A 16,362-nucleotide genomic window follows, 5' to 3' on the forward strand; every position below is an offset into this window, starting at 1 on the left:
ACTGCATTGATCATAAATTTTTATGGGAAATTCATATTGTCTCATGAGCTGAGTAATGCTACCAAGATGTCTGACCCCAGTGTCTTTTCATAAAAGGCTGCAGTTTACGTAAAGCTCTATAATTTAGCAGACTTCCCTCCACTAAGCAAAGATTTTTACCTTTTAATGAACCAATTAGTAAATTTAACCCTTAAGTTAATGTTGTGTTTTTTTGGGGGGTTTTTTTGGAGCCAGAATTTGCCATGTTCCCGACGACATGCTGGAGTGCTAATTTATCAACTAAGGCTGGCCAGCTTAGCTAGTAAATTGTACAGGCGACACAGATAGCTGCTAGTGAGACTGATAAAAGAAAAGAAAAAGAAATACTATAATTTTACCTTAAAGCACAAACATCTTGGACGGTCTGTATCAGACATCAGGCAGGTTATATTTTTTAAATAAAGGCTTCAAAAGGCAACAGCAGCACAAACACAGTGGAGAGTTCAAGGACTACAATTACAGAGAGGAACGTAGCTGTGGGTCAAAACAGCCACAGACCTGTAACTTTAAGCCTGTCAGTTATGCAGAAATTGACTCCTTGTATAGATGTATGAAGAGGGAAACTGTTGTTGGTTTGGGGGTATTCATGAACATATTTATTTCTGCTCTTACGTTGGTCATTAACTCATGGCCACCAGAGGAACTCCAGTTCTTGGCACAGCATTAGATTCATTTTTCACTCCCACAAAATGAGAGCTTCTCATTGAAAATATTTCCCAATGCAGCAAAATAAAGCTTTACAAGCTGTTTTATTTTTTTATTTTATTTTTCCCCAGACTATAAAAAAAGGGACTGGGATGCCCTGTACTTGCATTTCAAATACAATCAGAAAAGAGTTTGTGGGTGAGAGGGGGATTGATTCCAAAGCAAAGTATAGGCAGGAAAGCATTTCTAAAAACCTCAAATCTCAGCAGCTGGCCAAACAGCCACTGAGAACCAAACAAACCCTGCAGCAGGCACTGTGGGGTTTTTGTTTGTTTGTTTGTTTTGGGGGGGTTACACAAGGTGTGAGAGGATATGTGCATTGTGTTTTTCCCCATAAGTTGGGATGTCTCAAGTGTGTAGGATCAATAATAAAGAACAAGCACACATTCGAGGGACCTGCAGTCTACAGTATAAATGAGCACTCATGAGAAACAATTCACTTAAACTGCAAAAAGACAAACAAAAAGCAAACAGCAGAATAAACAAATACAGAAAGCAGTACAATTTTGAGGACAATGTTTAATTATTTCATCTATTATCTAATCTTAAGAGAGGCATGAGAGTGAATTTCATGTATACACACCTGTTCTCATTCCTGGGTTTCACAGATCACTGTTCTGTCAGGTGACGCCATCTCTTAAAGATACGCATGAGGTTTTCCAAGGCGTCAGTGTGCTGATGCATTATTGAAGCAATATTAGGGATGGTTGGTGGTGAAGTCAGTCACACATTTGTCACACAGGAGACTTTGGTTTGTGTCCTGTTTGAGTGCTTTGTGTGGTGTGCCTTCTTTTCGCTCAGTGGTTTGATTTAGCCGATGAAAAATCAGCCAAACCTCGTGGTTTGGGGTAAAATACCTTTATGACATTAATCCTGCAGATTAAAAAATGACGCCCATTTCTTTATGGCATTTTCATTTAAACATGACACCAGTCGCTTTTCCAGGTGTCCAAAATGAGGAGTTAGGAGTGATAGTCACCGCTTTACCGCATCTTGGCACTGACACCAAAGGAGACCTTGTGTATATATCTGGGAGAGACTCTTGAGATTAAAGACTGTCCTGAGGGTCCTGACCATGTTAGGTAACAGTGCACTCAGCACTGGTTACACACATATACTTGAACACACAGCAAAACGCAAAAAAAGTATACAGAGGTGCATAAGATAAAAGTGAAACACAAAAACAATCACATTATATTAAATATTATTTTAACTACTTAAAAAATATTACATAGATTAAAATTTAAATGACTGACAGGCCAAGCCAGAGGCAGTAATGATGGAGCAGAACACTGAAGTAAGACGAGCTCAAACTTATCTTTTATAGTTCGGACAAATTAAAATATGCCCTTTAATCAACCATCGCATATATATTTCCATCCAACCTCATCCCCTATCCTTTTGGGGGGGCTTATGTCAGCTGAGATGACATAATACAGGTTGCTAGCCTAACACAGAGAGAGACAGCCAACCATTCACACCTTTGGGCCATTTAGAGTGACCAATTAACTGCATGTCTTCAGATCCACACAGACATGGGGAGAGCATGTAAACTCTGCACAGCAAGAGGCCTGGGAGAAGGTGGAATTGGACCCAGATTATTAGATAGCACTGCTGCCTCATGGCTAGAAAAGCTAACCACCACACCACCGTGCTGCCTGTAGCAACAACATTTTTTAGGATTTTGTCTGTCTAAATTTATAAATAAACATGATAAAATTCAGCCCTGCTGAACACTGGTACATTAACATTTACAAATAACATTTGTCCATGGAACAATGAAAAACTGTACAAGTAGAGAACCAGAGGCTGAACAAAAAACAAACAAGAAGATGAAATATCTACTCTTTCAAAATCCACACAGCAAGAGGCTGGGGTCAAGTTGGAATCGAACCCAGTGTCATTTTAGCTAACCACCACGCCACCGTGCAGCTGGACATTAAGCCTGTCTGTTAAAACTGGTATCAACTAGATTTTTAGCGGGTGCAAAACCTGATGATATTAAGTTGTTTGAACTCAAACACATAATTACAATAAAGATAGACCATCAAAAAGTACAGTCTACTCAGCATTAACAAGTAATGTGGCAAAATGACAGATATTTAAGTAATATAAACTCAGTTTATTTCAGTAGGAGCTGTTCATTGGACTTAAAAACACAATTACAATAAAAAAGGACATGAAACAGTTCAGCTTACTCAGCATTAACAAGTAATGTTCACATACTAGGCAATTTTAAGTAATATGAACTCAATATTTTTAAGTCGAATCAAAATCTGGGTTTAGTGTGTGTGTAGGACGGAATCAGACCAAGAGTTGCCATAGAAATAAGAATACAGCTGTGAGTGAGACTGACAAGTAATTATTTGTTGCAACTGCTTTACGTTAAAATTATTTTGCAGATAAACGTCCATATTTCCACTTGTGAAACATTATGAATGTGAGATTCCGTTTTTTTTTCTTTTCTTTTCTTAGAAAGCTTTTTCCATAACAGTCACATAAACAGGGATAAAATCAAATCTAATGCTCCTTTATTCAAATCAAAGAATCACTCAGTGACTGTGAAACTCTCTCCATCTCTTATCTCTTTCAGGTGCCTCGTGGGTTGTCTGTTAACATCCTCGTTGTGAGCCCTGAGTTTGGTGTTTGACCTGCAGAGACACCCTAACCTCTGACACCACGTCATACCAGACCCACACAGCCTGTGACCTTTGGAGCCAGAGAATACAAAGCCTACCTGCTGATATGCAAAAGACCCCACGCTGCTGGGACGGACATGCTGGGTACAGGTCTGAGTCCTGGCTTTGAAGCCTGCTTGTGTTCGGTGCTTAACTGGTTCTTGAAGTTCTGGCTCAGAGGAATCAGAGCAAACACTCTCTGAAGCTCTTTCTCTGCTTTCAAGGATGTAAACAATCCTCTGACGGGGCTCTGAAGGGTTTCCATGTGATCAGGTCTTTTCTGGGAATATACAGGACAGATTTCTGCGGACAACATTTTCCCTGGATGTTCTCGTTGTCAATGGTTGGCGACACCCCTCTTCTCTTTCCCCAGCATATAGTCATATGCCAAAGGATTACAACAGTATTATGACAGCATTATTACAACACTGGGAGGACATGCAGACTTCTGGAAGCACACCTCTTTTAGAAACTCCATGTTGGGCCTTGGATTGAAAATATGAGCACATTGTCCACGTCTTGTCTCAAAGCATCTATAATAATAACAAACTGTCAAACTAAACCGTGAACTCTTCTGGCACTTTACTCATATGTTTTCATCTCATCTCTCTGCCCCTTCTTCTTTCGCTCTCTCTCTCTCTCTCTCTCTCACTCTGTCGCTCCCCTTTTCTCTCTGATGAAAAGCTGACTTGTATATCCTCCAGTATTACCAATCTAACTCTTCTGGCTGTGGATGACTTAGAAAATGTCGAAATAATCGGTATGTTTGCGTCCATTGTGGATCGGTTCTCTGTGTTGGAGTATTAAAAAAATAATAATAAAATTGGTGCCCCGAGGACGGAGCCTTGGGGAGCACCAGCGGGAGGTGATTCAGCACCTGCAGCACGCGTGTGCAGCTCTACATGTGATGGTGAAAATGGTAAAATGTGATAACACTGGAAAGCAACTGTGCACGTACAAAACACTGGTGGACTTGACCATAAGTGTTCCTACCACTAAACGCTGGCACCCGAAATGGTTAAATATACTAAGCGGTTTAAAAATGGCCAGCAGAACTTGCGCTGTCCTGTCCCCCCCCACCCCCACCCCCCCTTCCCTCCCCTTCGCTGCCCCTCTTTGCCGTTTGACAGTGTCTGTGTTTGTATGCGACATACACCTTACAGTCTTCGATGGTTTGATACCCATGATTTACTTTGAATATAACGAAACTAATGACCACAATAAGAAGAAAAAAACACAACAACATGCGAAATGGGGATTTTATGCTTTCATAGATACAATTATGTGGATTTATAATGAAATAAAAAGGTATTTTTCTTGGAAAAAAAAAGTGATTTGTTTTCATTCAAATTTCAAAAGAGCTTTGTGTTACTCTTTTGACAGAAGCACTCTTTTTCTGTAGTTGAGAGGGAGATTTTTTTTTTTTCTTGTCTACATGTAATAATATCACATTCATGCAGGTGAAACTAAGAAGTCATATTCATTCGTTTAAGGATGAGAGGTTGATTGTAATGTATTCCTATAATTACAACTCCAAACAGCAAGTATATATTAGCACTGATGATCTGATGATGGTTTCTTTTTTGGTCCCTGTTTGTGTTAAAGTATGATGAGTGTTTAGAGGTGGTACAAAACAACTCAAATTAAATATTTAACATAAGAATAATGGATTGTCTTGGGCCAAAATAGAGGCGGTAATGATCAGGCAGAACACGCACCCACTGAAATAGCTGCCTCCAGGTCAGACCCATAAATATATTTAGTGAGAACGAGAGCCAAAGATGCTGTTGATTCTGCAGCTGATGTGGGGGTGCAGATTTAAATGCCCCTTTCCAAATTCAACATGGCCTCTAGAGACAGAAGGAATAAGTCTTATCCACAGTCGTCGTAATCACAGAAATGATCATGAGCGCAAAGACCTTTTTTTCTTAATGTGCAAATCCAAATCCCTGCTCAGTGGCTCTGCCACTGACAACATCTTCTGCACTGAAAGGACAATAATGTGACAGCAAAGAGCAAACTGTGCTCAGTCCACAAACAACAATCTACCACTGTGAATTAAAGCACAGCAAGAAGCTGCCAAAGCAACGTGCTGACCTTTATAAACAACCTAACATGCTAAATGCAGTGAGTAGTGTAACAAATTATTTTCCGTTGTATACAAAATGTGAGGTAATGCATTACTTTTTAGAATCTTCTTCAGTAATTTTTATACACTGCCACTCCAATGCAGCAAAAGAGCGCTGGTGGTCCAGGAGCTGGTATGTCTTGTAGTCTTTAGACTGTGATGAATCAATGTCTTCTCATCCCTCGTGTAATATAATGCTGTTTTGTCAGATGCCATCTTTGGTTTCCCCGTCGCTCAAAGGGTAACAGAGCCTTGATGCTCCAGCTGCAGTCATGTTAGCTGCCCAGGCATAACTGTCCCATTTTAGAGAACTACAAAGTCTGTGTTAGGAGACTGGAAGGGTGACAGTGACGTTTGCAGGTTTACTCACCAGGAGACTGTAACAGCAGGCCCTTTGAGATCAGTGTTTTGCTACTTTTTTTTTTTTTTTTTTTTTTTTGGACAACCTTTTTACTTCCACTCATTGATTAAATACAGGCACTGAACTACTTGTTAAAGTTTAGGCACTTAAAAAGGGTAACATATGCCCCTTCAGATGAATAATCCTGCATGTTGAAAACCCATCCCACTAACTCCAAAGAACACCTGCATAAATGACCCACACCAGCAGCTTTGACAAAAAGGCAGATTAGATGAATATTTTCAGATTGCCTGAATTCCTGCTTCTATTTTCCCACCAGAGTCAGCCAGAGCTGTAAATCATCTTCATAACAAAGCGTTTCCAAAACATCAGGCTGACAAGAGTCAGAAAGGCCCTCGTCTACTGTGAATTGAGCAGTTTTGATGGTTTACAAAGGGTTTTTCATATTTGGCTTGGTCCCTGCAGGGTAATAATAGACTTGAAAAACAACATTAGCTGTCAATAAGGCTTTAAATAGTTTATACCTGCCAGCAGCTGTTGCGATATGAGGTTGTAGTGAGGTGCTGACTACACTTCTATCGGGGTCTCAACTGAGCAGACAATGCAGTGACAGCGAAGCTTCTCAGTACACAACACATGCTATAAATGCCACAATGAGGGAGAAAGAAAGAGCTGAGAGCCTGAAGCAGAGGCATTAGCTTAATGCCGTGACAGTAATTGGATGGATTGCTGAGACATTTGATGCTGACATTCATGCACCCAGAGAATGATTTATAATAACTGATTCTATGACCTTTTATCTAGCAGGTTAACAGTTTGCTTTGTATTTAGATTTATGACCCAATACCTGTAAAAGGAAGGAGATTTTCATCAACCTCAGCTGAACTGAAGTGCCACTTAAAAAACTGTAACATGGTAACAAAATAATCTCAGAGTGAAAATGTGCAAAAATATATATACCTGAATTACATTTTGTGAAGACAGAATTCAAAAGGAAGCAACACCGGGAATTAAAGGTGATGGAAGAAAATTGTATTATCTTGGACAACAAAAAATTCCCAAGTTTCTGGGCCAAGGTGGATTTGAGCCCAAACCTTTGAGCTGTGAGGCAACAGTGCCAACCGCCACGCCAGCGTGATACCAATATAATGGGCATATCTTCTTAAAAAGAAAAGACATAAGGGACAAGTAATCGGATAACTATCCAAATATATATGTATACGAATGCCATCTGTGTTTATAACATAAACACATACTTACAGGAAAAAAAGGGAGGAAGGGTTCTATGAATCAGTGACATCTAGAGGTGCCATCTCTTCCACCTGACTCAGAATTGGCTCCCATGTAATGTTAAAGTTGTGTACACAACCTCTACAGTTAAGGGACGTATAAGATCTCTAACTCATGAGGTGAAAGTTGGAGGAAATGTATCTTTCCATTTGAGTAGTATAAGTCTTCTTGCCAAGAGGGGGGGACAAATGCTGTCATAGTTCTGATGTTCACGTTAAGATTGAGCTCTAGTGGTACCGCTCCAAATATTCCTATAACGGCAAAAGGTTCTATAGCTAATTCTAATAGATGAGAAGAAAACTAGAAGATCAATAGCCAGAAATCTCTTAGTTTTGGACAGAGCCAAAACATATGAGAAAGTGTCGCTGATGTTCCACAGCGATCACAGCTGGGGTCAATGTCTGGTGTAAATTTAGCCAGTCTCACTTTGGACCAGTGCAATCTGTGAATAATTTTAAATTGTATAACTTTGTGTTTTAGACAGATTACCTTTTTAACTGCACCAGGAGTTTTGTATTATTATTATAAGAAATGAGCAGAGCATAAATTTTGGCAGTTGATCCTTTAAAATGGGGGGTGAGCTCACGGATAGAGCTGTAAGGCAGATGGAAAGTGAACTGAATGAGAAGAAACAAAACTACAAAGTTGCAGATGCTTAAAGACATGGGAATTACGGATTTTATGTTTTAGTCTAAACTGTTCAAAAGATGCAAAATTTTTTATTGACATACTAATCCAGCCTTGGCCCAGGAGTTAAAAGATGCATCTACAAAGAGGGCCTAAACATCTTATTTTTTTGCTATGGTTGTCAGTGATAAGTCATTTAATGAAAAGGCTTCCTCTGTACTGTGACCACACTTTAAGAGCGTGTCTAACCACTGGGTTTGTTGTTCGTCTGGTTAACAGCTCAGGTGGTGGAAATACAGAGCTAAACAGAGGATGCAATGAAGCAGGTTCACACAATAACATCTCTAATTGCAATCATTTTGGAATATTATTGTTTGGTTTCTTTACCCAGTGTAGTATAGTCTGTATGTTAGCGGCCCAGTAATAGTATTGAAAGTTTGGTAGTGACAGACCTCCATGTTCACATTACTGCAGTAAAATATTTGTACTGTCTCGTGGGAACTTTTTGTTCCAAATGAATGAGGCTATTAACGTATCTATACTCATGAAAAAGGATTTTGTCGGTATATTCAGTTTGATCATATTAATCCTACCTCCTAATGACAAGGGTCGCAGACTCCAGCATTCAAAATCTTGTTTCACAGACTCTATTAGTGGGGAAAGTTAGCTTGGTAGAGATGCTTAATATTATGTGTGATCCGCACTCCCACATATTTAAATTTATCCTTTATGTCTTTAAAGAGGAATCAAGTCAATGTGATATGATTAACTGCTGGTTTGATTGGCATGAGCTCACTTGTTTTATAACCTGGTATTTTACCAAATATATCTAATAACCTTAATACCTGTGGTAGACTGCTGGTTCGGACAGATGAAAATACAAGTGGAAAAAAGGCTGACAGGTTATTATTTGTATGGATTGCTGCTAGGGGAGAATAAAATACATAAATTTAATCTAAACTTTGTACCAAATCCAGATCTTTTCAGGATAAAGAAAAGATCATCCTGATCTGGTTGCATCAATAAATTCCTCTTTTGAGAATTTCTTTTTTTCTATTACTGTGCCAGTGTCTTTATCTATGGTGGGAATATTAAGATTTTTAGAAAAGAGTCCATCACATATTCATTGTGATATCATTTTGAGTAAGATGCTTGAAAACATTGAGTGGGCTCAGCTGATTTTATTCCCTTCTCATTTATAGACTGGTCTGCATTATTTTGGTGTAACTGATGAGACGGGATCTTCCCAGTCTTCTCGCTGTACTCATATTTCTTTTGTCTTGATTTGTTGAGAAGGTTTTCAACATATTTAGTGGTCAGGAGATTAAATTTGGTTTGATAGAGTAAACATGGCTTAAGTAGATTACGTGATGAAGCATTAGCTAGCATTCAAAATATCTTTATAGATCTGTGATGTTATATTTGTTGTGATTTATGAAGCCTTCTGAGCCAGATTTCTGTTTAAAAAGACATTTTTAATGTCAGTGACAGTTTTTACCCTGATAAAAAACGAATATATAAAAGTCACTTTGCCAAAAACTGATTGCAGCTTCTACCTTGTGATAGAAATGCTGTTTTTCACTCAAAATGACTTCATGAGAGATATGTTTGACACATGTTTCTCAGATTATAGGTCAACAAGTCATTTACAGCTGTTTAAATACAGGCGATCATTTTTTGGCAAATATTGGAATCATGTTATGGCAGACGATCACTTTTTGGCACAACACGAGCAGCTGCTGAATGTAACTACTAAAGTAACTTGTAATCCAACTTAGTTACTTGCCGGAACTACACGAGAGGACTCAACTGTGCCAAACAGGCCAATCAGAATCGTTGTGGGCTGCGTGGACCTGACGTGCAGTTACACTTCTCCAGACGTGCACGCCAGGTGAGGTCATAGGTTACTGTGTATGTTCAGAGGGGTTTCTGTCGCCCCCTTGTGCGCTCTCCTCAGTTGATGTTGATGTTGGTGGTTTTTCCCCTTGTGAAGTGTTCCACACATTTCGCCATCATCCACAACAAGACGCTTCTATCTGTCTCACTATCGTACTCAAGGAAATCCCATCTGGGACTCTGCTGCTTTGTCCTAACGTTCGCTGTTGCCATTATTTTGCAGACACACACTCAGTGAGGTGCTCCAGCTAAAACTGCTAGATTTCATATCAGTCCACAAAGCTTTTAAATAAACAGAAAAACGAAGGTCATTTTATCCATAATTTCAGTTTGTTTTAGTTCATTTTGTAAACTTGCAACACAGTTTCAGTTAGTTATTGTTTTTTTCCTTTTAATTATTGTTTTTATTTATTTCAGTTAAAATGTTTTTTCAGTGTCAGTTTTCTTTATTTCCTTCTTTTTCATTAACAATAATAACCTTGTTTCCAGTTCAGTTGTTCTGAAGGATGAATCTATCCATACAGGCCAAAACCTGTTTCCCTTTATTTGTAGCAGGCTTTGAACATGTTTATTTCTGCTGTGAACTTGAACATTTTTACAGGGAGTCTGTGAGGACTGACTTATGCTTGGAGCCAGCCTCAAGTGGACATTAGAGGAGCTATAGAGGTTACCACGTGTTTGACCCCACAGAGAAGCATCATAGATATTTATTTGAAGTCTGTTGTGGTTTTATGGGTAACAGATATGCTGTTGTTCTATCTTAGAGACCTCTGATAAGCCCCCTCTGCACATTCCACCCCAAAAGTATATACTAACTGGGAGAAGGGCTCTTGTTTTCTAACACTTGCAAACATAAAAAATTTAGAAGTCCAGTGTGTACAGCATGCTCCTCTTCCCTGAAGTGACTAAGAAACAACACTGTGGCATGAAAAATCTGGTAACATCACCCCAGCTTTGGCCCTTTGTCGGCGCAGGGTTTATTTGTGAGAGAGTCTGAAGAGTCTGCTTATTGCTCTTCGTTGTCTTGTCAACAGCCAAGTGAGTTTTTCTTGCTCACAAAGTCTTCCAACAATAATCGAGAAGAGGCTGAAGGCAAAACAATCAATCTAGTGAATCCAGTTTCCACTTTTAACCAGTGTTCATCCCTCTGCTGCAATGGGAAAAAAAAAAAAAAACCCACTGTGATAAGAGGAGCAAGACAACACAAGTCCCATTTGTTGTTTGGGGTTTGAGGGTTGAGGGGGTGGACTTCAACACAGAGAGCAAGAACAGGAGTAAAAGATGAATTCAGTGAACATGTAGGATGTGCTGGAAAAACTCGGCTGATCTGTGGGGGCTCCAGCTCACGACTCCCAAAATCTGCTTCTAATGTCTACCTGAGCTACCGCGGAGCTGAGGACTCAGTGTCTCGATCAGATGGACTTCAGGGGCCTTTGGTAAACCTACGCAATATCTGACTTTATTTTTAACAATATTTTCACACAAGGAAATCCAAGTAAAAAAAAATACTCAAAATTCAGATAAAAAAATATTTATTCCAAAAAAAAAAAAAAACACTAAAAAAGAAAATTATTGCCATGAACTCTTCTAGACCCCAAGTTCAAGTACACAAATTTTAAAAAAAAGCCTATATCTATATTTACCTTATCAATATTTATTTTTAATTTCTAAATTTATTGATTTTTTTAAAATATGTCTTCTTTTTTTTTTACCCCTGCCCCTGTATTGGGTGGGGGGGGGGGCTAATGTTTTCTGGTGTGTCTGTGTCTGTTAACAATATTACAGCTACCAGTCCTGTTCATACCAAATTTGCACGTACGATGGCCACTGACAACGAGATCACTTCATTAAATATATTTGCCATAACTGGGTCAAGGTCAGAGGTCAAGATTTTCTAAAAATCTTTTGAACACAATAACTTGAGAATGACGTCACCTCGAATTTTCAGATTCACACTATAGATGCATCTACTAAACATCTCGGACGGCTTAGTTCTCTCCATAATGATGCCAGGCACAGAAAATTCTCAGTGGTTTATATTTATTATGATTTTATAATTTCACACTCCTGGTTCTTACTTAGGCATTTGCAAACCTCTCATATGCACCACATTAAGATCTACTGAGACCTGAACTTAAACTTCTAATCAGCCGGAGCTGAAACAGGAGCGTTTACATACACCGGGGAGAGTGATTCACTGACTGGGAACAGGTGTGTCAGACAAATGGAGGGAAAAACATTTTAAAAAACTTACAGGAATGAAAAAGGAACAAAGATTACTAAATCCAGCAGCAGGTTTTTCTAGACTGCCAGACAAACCAAACAGTGTTATTTTAGCTACATTTAGTAAATATGCTTCTTTGTAATGATTTAATGTGGCAGGAATTAGAAATGTTTGTAATTTTGATGTGCTGATCTGAGGTGTGTGTGCATCTGAGTGCATCAGGATTTCGGCTGAGCTGGGTCGTTTTAGTGTTAGTGGTTTTTCTGCACTGTAACGGTGGTTCACTTCTCACTGAGGAACATCACTGTGGTAGCTCATGCTGTGACCCCTAACCTGCTCCGGAGCTGCTCAGGTTCCAGACGAGAGATCAAAAGGTTTGAAATCACTGCCTCCAGAAAATCGTGTCACAGCTCGTGGCAGATCCCCCGGATGTCTGTGCACTGAGAGGATCTGAAGCTGCTTCCATGATGATCATCGGTAACAGAGAGAGCTTCTTATCTTACTTTGTTTCTTGATTCTTTTTTTTCCTGTTTTAAAAAACAATTTTATAATGATATGATCCTAAAGCAGGACACCTATTTTTATTTGTAGCCTGGTCTAAGCCTATGTTTGAATTCTGCCTTTGGATTTGTTCTCTGCTTGCACTCAGACTGCTAACGCTGGGACTGCAGCTGAGAGAATAAAAACTAAAATTGTCTTTTAAACATTCATTTATTGGAATACTGGATATGCTGAACTTCATATTACAGAGCCAGGTCCTCCATGAACACAGTAATATGAGAGTTTGTGGGATACAGATCTTGACTCTTTGCAAACCTTCAGATGCCCAAAGCTGAAATGTGGCATTTGCTCTTCCTGGTATGAAAAACTAATTTCCCCATATTAGGCTACACTGAGACAAAGCATGTGCTCTTTTAGATGTTTTCTCACATCATGGCAGGTGGTTTAAATGTTATAGCCAACGGGTCTATGTTGGTGAAGAAATATTAAGCACTCTCTGCTATAATTGCAACTTCCCTTTTAATGAATTGGACTGCACAGAACTGTGTTAGCTTTCCTCTCCACAGGCCTCATTAAAATGACCTTTGGCTGTATCCAGTGGGCTTAGTGGCTAAGTTTGACTCTATGGTACTAAAGCAGAATTCAGTGAAAACTCTTCAGGCGTGAATTTGCTACAGCATGACACAAATAAATATGCAGTTTTATGTGACTGAGTGAGCCACCGAGCACCGTGTAGGCTACAGGTCATCTCACACAGAGCTTCCAGCATGCACAGTAAACCCTCTGCAAATGGTCCTAAACAAGGTATGTTTGGTCTCCAGTCAGCCAAAAAATTGTACATGATAGATTTTCACTGCTGTCCACTGGCTCCCTGTTGCTTCTTGCATAAAGTTTCTCCACAGTAAAAAAGGCTGAGAGCACAGAAAACAGAAACTGTAGAAAACAGCATCCAAAATAGCATAAAGCAATCTAATGCTCCTAAACTAACTGGCAGGTGGTTTGGTGCCAGTGTAGCAACAAACAGTAGGCAGCAAAAGCAAGATTATAATGGGGAACTGTGTTCATCTTTACTAAAATGAGCGAACTGTCTGTGAACTGTAAAATAAGACCCTCATCTTCCCTCCAGCCTCTTCCCCCACCAAGAAAATAATCGTTCGTTATGTCATCGTATAAATGAAAAAAGCTCATGTGGTATTGCTCACTTGAGCCTCTCCTGTCATCTGATTGGCTCATTAGACAAATTGCTGTTGACAGAAGAAAACTTGCTGACTTCAGTCTTCTGTGGAAGGTTCAACTAAGCACCTGTGTGCAGGTGATCAGAGCCCCAAAAACTGAATTAGTGGAAAAGAGCAAAACAGTTTTTGGGTTTGACTGTAGGAAACTACACGCAGCCCTGGATGTGTATCAAGCTCGGTCCAGTTGTTTTTGGCTAACGCAGCTTCACTGAGACATCCTGATTAACCACTGTCAAAAGGCTGCTAATGAACTTTGCACTTTGTGTACAGTTGGGTATATAATGAGGACCTAGTTTCATAGTGGCAGATTTTGGCTATGACTAAGAGAAAACAAAAAGTCACGGTTCAGATATTTGTTTAAATAATGGGAAACCCCAGCATGCCTGAAGTTACTGTGACCACGTGAAACAAACTTGTGTTCTCGCTCACTTTGAAACGACTGCTGTCTTCAAAGTAAAGAAGCAATAAAAGTGCAATAAGGTGGAGTCAGTCTGCGGCTCAACGGGAACAAGTTGGTAATTACATGAAATTTGTTAGTAATAAGACAACAATTAAGTGTGACGGATGAAATCGCAAATCTGTTGCTGTCTACACACAAAAATCCACACCAAACAGCCGGAACCTGAAATCTCTGAAACTGAAATTTAGAAAGTCCTCCACAGATGCAAAGAAAAACTAGCTGAACACGGCCCGATCTTTTTTCATTTCTGACATGAGCTAACCTGCGTTAAACTAATCGGAGAACAAAATTTAAGACTGGCCCAAGTAAAGTACTTTGTATGACATTACATGGTAATTTAGTTAAAACACCAAAATCCAGTTATATAAATAGAAAAACATAACATTAATCAAGGTTCAATGTCTAAAACAAAATGATATGGCTAGAATAAAGGTCCATAAACAGGAGCTGGAATTATTTGTGAAGTTAAAAGTAAAGTGAGATTGTTTCTGCTGCCAAATGAGAGGAAGTCAATGCCTCATAACTCTGTTTATTTTTCTCCTAATTATCATCAGTCACCTCATGTTCCAAGCGGTGCTGTCAGGGATCCCCTCGGGCAACTCGGCACAATTAATATGCAGCTCCAGTCATCATTATGTATTTAGTCTATTATTATTATTAATAATAATAATAACAATACTGGCTTGTATTGATCCTGAAGGGATCAGTAATGGATCCTAATAGTGGACGTGTTCCACAGCAGCTGTGCAGAGAAGTATCTCAGGTTAAAAAATAACTATTTGTGTGATACCTGAGACTCAAGGCCAAAGACAGCCAGGTGACCTGCTGATCTTATTTCGTGATACGGGCTCCAGGTGTTACAGCAGACAGTCGAGCTGGGCTGAGAGCAAAGACGAGTACAATATTTTGTGTAGTGGAGGTGCACAACATTACTGGAGTGAGGACAGAGGGTGACCCTTGTTTTTCTTTATTAAAAATTCATTGGGTGTGCTTGTAAATGCAATGGAAATGTAAATCTGTAACTCCCTCTTACAGTGTACAAATTCTCCTTTTCCTAATTTTCTTATTATTTGTATGTTACAGTTGTGGATATTCATATTGGAGTGAAGAAGAACAACAGCAGGGCAAGAGGGAAATAAGCTGGAGCAGGGAAACAAACTGAAGAAAAGAAAATTAAATGGAAAAGCAGCAAGTGTGTGTGAGTGTGTGTGTTTGTGGGGGGGGAGGCAGAGGTTAGACAAGTGGAAGGGAAATATGTGAGGAAGAAAGAGACGCAGAGAGGTGAGGAGAAATGCAGGGGACGAAGGAGAGCAAAAAAACTGAGATCAAAATACATGAATGAGACTGATGCTGTCAGGCAGGAAAAGCTAGAAAAGAAACAGAGCAAGACTGACACCTAAAGGAAGGAAAAGGAACTACTCACCCAGTTTCTGTCCTGCTCCCTCGTCCTGTTTCCTGTCCTGTCTGAGGTGGTGCAGCAGTTCGAGCTTTCCATAAAACAGAGAGGTTTTTTCAGTCCTGGTATTAAGTGCTGCAGACAGTGTTGGAAATCATTGCTGACAGCACTGAAATGTTCAGCCTGACACACATGTGACTGCATATGAAACTGTTCAGAAACTATAGTTTAGCCATTGTTTCATATTTTATCCTCCTGTTCTTCAAAGAGTGTTTGAGTATTTCTGCCTCAGGTTTGTGCAGCTATGAGACTGCATCTGCACAAGACTGCTTCTCATCACTTTAGGCAGTTTGGCCAAATTTCCCACACAGTTCATTTCCACAAACATTTACATTTTTCTTCTTAAATGAACTTAACTTTATGACACTTTGAAAATATTTGTCAGGATATAGATTTGAATCTTTGCTGACATTTTGGAATCTCACATTTGTCTGTCTTATTCGTCCCTCCTCTTCACATCAGCTGTAAGTGATTTTATTGTAAAGTGGAAAAGTTTAGAAACCACAGCAATTCAGCCACAAAGTGGCTGAAAAGAAAAGTGTATTCATAATTTCTAACTTGCAGCTGAGTTTGCTGACATCACACTCTCTCAGCATCAGTTTCTTGTTGCTAAAATAATGTAGCTGATTACAAAGGAAACCATCTGCTGTGAATCACTGTGACACTGTGATAATACCCCACTCAGACGGCTGAAAGGACATTGATTCATGTTTAAATGACATTAATATAACATATTCAAGGTTGTCGGGCCGTTATGAGAAA

At 39.4% G+C, this 16,362-nt stretch overlaps 1 protein-coding gene across 1 annotated transcript in view; it reads left to right on the top strand.

Annotated features, from left to right (window-relative positions):
• Positions 1 to 4,496, top strand: part of LOC115790204 (leucine-rich repeat and fibronectin type III domain-containing protein 1-like protein) — a 474,798-nt gene extending 470,302 nt beyond the window's left edge. The window contains exon 16 of the mRNA XM_030743914.1: positions 3,338 to 4,496. The gene's annotated coding sequence lies outside the window, so the exon portion shown is untranslated. The remainder of the gene's footprint in view (positions 1 to 3,337) is intronic.
• The last annotated feature ends 11,866 nt before the right edge of the window (positions 4,497 to 16,362 follow it).

Source organism: Archocentrus centrarchus, chromosome 13 (genome assembly GCF_007364275.1).
Source record: "Archocentrus centrarchus isolate MPI-CPG fArcCen1 chromosome 13, fArcCen1, whole genome shotgun sequence".
Taxonomy (NCBI): domain Eukaryota; kingdom Metazoa; phylum Chordata; class Actinopteri; order Cichliformes; family Cichlidae; genus Archocentrus; species Archocentrus centrarchus.